The following is a 3,731-nucleotide window of genomic DNA, read 5'->3' on the forward strand; positions in this document are numbered from 1 at the left end:
CACAACACGTGGGGGATCAGGGATAACTTCTTTCATCTTTTCACTGTGTTGAAGGATGTTGTGGTGTTTTTTAAGAATTGTGCTAACATTGGGCATAGAAGCCGAATGGGTAAGGACCAGATTGTCTTGATAGTCTGGGCGTGGCTGCTTTTTGCCATTTATGAGTTCGCGCCGGTCATGCTTTGAAGCTTTCTTGACTGAATCGTCGATGACTGACAATGGGTGCCTCTGTCGTGCTAGGTCCACACGGAGTTGCTCGCAGTTTGATTCCAAGTCTCCTTCTTTAGAGCAAATCCTACGGAAATGTAGGGACTGACTGTAAGCGATGGATGTTTTACAATGGCGAGTGTGACTGCTCTGGTAGTGTAGGTACTGGTGACGGTCGGTGGGTTTTCTGTAGACTGTTGTCTCAAGTTTGTTATTCGTGATGGTCACCTGGACGTCAAGAAAATTCATTGTCGAGGCTGAATGCGACGAGGAAAACGAGATGTTAGGATGAGTGCTGTTGAAGTCCGAAATAAACTTAGTGAGTTTTTCTTCACCATGTGTCCAGACCATAAATATGTCATCGATGAATCTTCTTAAAATATTGGTTTAAAGGGAAAGTTGTTGAGGAATTTCGTCTCAAGCACAGCCATGAATATATTAGCGTAATTTGGTCCAATTTTGGTTCCCATTGACGTTCCACTTGTTTGCACGTAGTGCTGGTCATTAAACTCGAAGTTATTTAACTCAAGTATCAGTTTTAACATCTCTGCAAGTGTGCTGCCGTCAACCGGTTGTTTAGATTCTAAGCGCTCATAATCATAGACGACTGCGTTGACGCCATCAGCATGCGGTATATTGGTGTACAGCGAAGCGACATCCAGGGTCACTAGTAGGGAATCATCTCGAATGACTAAGTCGAGAATTTCTCTAAAAAAATGGGTGGTGTCCTTAACATAGGAAGGATATAAGGAAGGGATATCCCTGATGAGGCTGTCGACATAACTCGAGATGTTTTCAGTAACGGTTCCAATTCCAGAGACAATTGGTCTTCCCGGATTGTTTTTTTTATGAATCTTTGGAAGAAGATAAAAACGTCCTGGACTTGAATGTAACGGAATTAGAGCTTTTGTGATCTTGTCCTCAGTTTTATTCTTTTTTGCCAAACCTAAAATAGATTCTGAAACTTTCTTATTATACTCTGGTGTAGGATCAGTACGGAGAGCCTTGTAAAATGAAGAATCACTTAGCTGCCTTTGGGCCTCATCAAGGTAAACCTTTTCATCCATAACTACGATGGCGCCACCTTTATCCACTGGTTCTATTACCATGTCAGATCGGCTGCTTAGAGCCTGCAGCGCATTGCGTTCAAGCATTGTGAGATTAGGGCGATAAGAGCGTCGTTTTTGAAATTCGGAAAGGATATCCTTTTGCACTGTCTTTATGTATAAATTTAGACACTTATCGCGCTGCGGAGGTGGTGTCCAATGAGTAATAGATCGAAGTGTTGGACCAGGATCTAATGTTTGCAGGCGACCATGGTAGTATTCTCTCAGTCCAAGGTTTCGGGAGAAATTATCCAGATCTTTGTAAATTTGAAGTTCATTAAGTATACCGCTAGTGGGGCAAAAGTTGAGGCCCTTGGACAGCACCATGCACTCATCGTGTGACAAAGTTACTGACGAGAAATTAACAACATTGTTTGGTGTAGATTTGGTGACATTTAAGGTTGATTGACATGCGCCTGTCAATCATTGCATTGTCCAACATTTACTGCTATTTTCTTTCCCTTTTTTATTATTATTCTAATCTTGTATTGTAGCGCATTGTATTATATTGTCACCCATTTGCTGTTATCCCCCTCATTTTTTTGCTGTCATGTCGGTCTTCGCTTCATACATTGATGAATTGTTTACTCTGAATGGTCATTTGTCTTGCGGTAGATTGTACTTCCGACTCATTCCAATTCGTTTCTGGTGTTGGATTTATTGTTAGCCTTGTCTTTTGTCTGTATCTGTATGCGTGTGTACGGAGTGCCCCTCTAAGGATTGATTAGGAACTTGTATTATTTGATTTCTCTCGTGTTGCCACAACCCTTGTCTGAATGGATATTTACAGGTCTTGTACAATGGCTCTTCTTTCCTTTTTTTCCCCTAATTTTCTTTCTTTTTCGTATTCTTTTTGTCTTTGTGCTCTTGTTTCTTTTTACTCTTCTTTTTATAGAGGCCTCGTTGGCATTCCTCTTTACCCCCCTCCCTTCACCCCTACCAGTTCCTCTGGAATGTTGCCTTCTGCATGTACAGGGGTCAAGCCCTTCACGCTTGTCACCAAAATACGCCCTTCACCCCTTTCCAAAGCAGCCCTGAGGTGGTAGAAAAGAATGCCCCCCTTTTTTTCCTTCTTTTTTTCTTTTTTTAAATGTCCTATTTTGTATTCTCTCGTGTTGCCACCACCCTTCTCTGAATGCATATTACCAAGCCTTGTACAATGGCTCTTCTTTCCTTTTTCACTACTTTCTTTTTTGCGTCTTTTTTCTTTATTAGAGGCCCCGTTTGCATTCCACTTTACTCCCCTCCTGCCCCCCCCCCCCCTACCAGTTTCTCTGGAATGTAGTTTCCTCCTTGTACAGTGGTGGAACCCTTCACGCTTGTCACCAAAATGCTGAGAGGAGCGACACCTCGAGGGCCTTTCCAAGGCAACCCTGAGGTGGTGGGAAAGAATCTCCACCTTTTTTATATTTTTTATATTTTTATTATGTTAATCGTATTGTTCTTTTCTTAGTTTAAAAAGAAAAAATCGGCCTCTCCGGAACACCTGCACCGATTCTCTCTCTTCCTTTGTTAAAAAAAAAGTTCTTCCTGGTCTCTTCCCTCCCCCCTAGTGTTCTGAACTCGTGCTTTGCTGTAAACTTGTAAACTTTGTACCTCGCGCATTCTCTATAAAAACTGCGTGTTTCAAACGCTGTACTACACTCGAAAAAGGCTGGTCCTCCAGCCGAAACGTCGTGAATTAAATCTTGTTATGTTTCTTCAATTTTTGGTTATTTTATATTATTTTGACGAAATCAGCTGCCAGAAATCACTTTTGATATATATATATATATATATATATATATATATATATATATATATATATATATATATATATATATATATATATATATATATATATATATATATCGAAGTATACGCTTCATTTAAGGAAACATTTTTATTTTACTCGACGTTTCGATCGGAGGACCGATCTTTTTCAAGAGTGACCATACAGTGCATGGGCGCGTGTTTTTATAGCATGGGACTTGACACACAGAAGGCTTAAATAGAGAAGAAATAAAGAAAAGTAAAGAAAAGAAAAAGGGGGAGGGGGCAGCCGGGAGAACGGAACACAACAGACACCTATGGCATATTAGGGAAGCAAAGGTGGCGCGTCGCGTACCCGTGAACTCACTGCACACACACACACACACACACACACACACACACACACACACACACACACACACACACACACACACACACACACACACACACACACACGCACGCGCGCGCGCGCACGCACGCACACGCACGCACGCACGCACGCACGCACACGAGGCGAAAGAGGGAGGCCGGGCTGGGTGCGCACGCGGCTACGCGACAAGAAAAAGAAAAATGAAAAAGAGAGAGAGAGAAGCAAAAGCAGAGAAAAAGGGTAAAGCAAAGAAGAAACGTGGTGAGGCTTAACAAAAGAAGGGATGCGTCCGCCAA

The sequence above is a fragment of the Amblyomma americanum genome, chromosome 9 (assembly GCF_052857255.1).
Source record: "Amblyomma americanum isolate KBUSLIRL-KWMA chromosome 9, ASM5285725v1, whole genome shotgun sequence".
Classification (NCBI taxonomy): domain Eukaryota; kingdom Metazoa; phylum Arthropoda; class Arachnida; order Ixodida; family Ixodidae; genus Amblyomma; species Amblyomma americanum.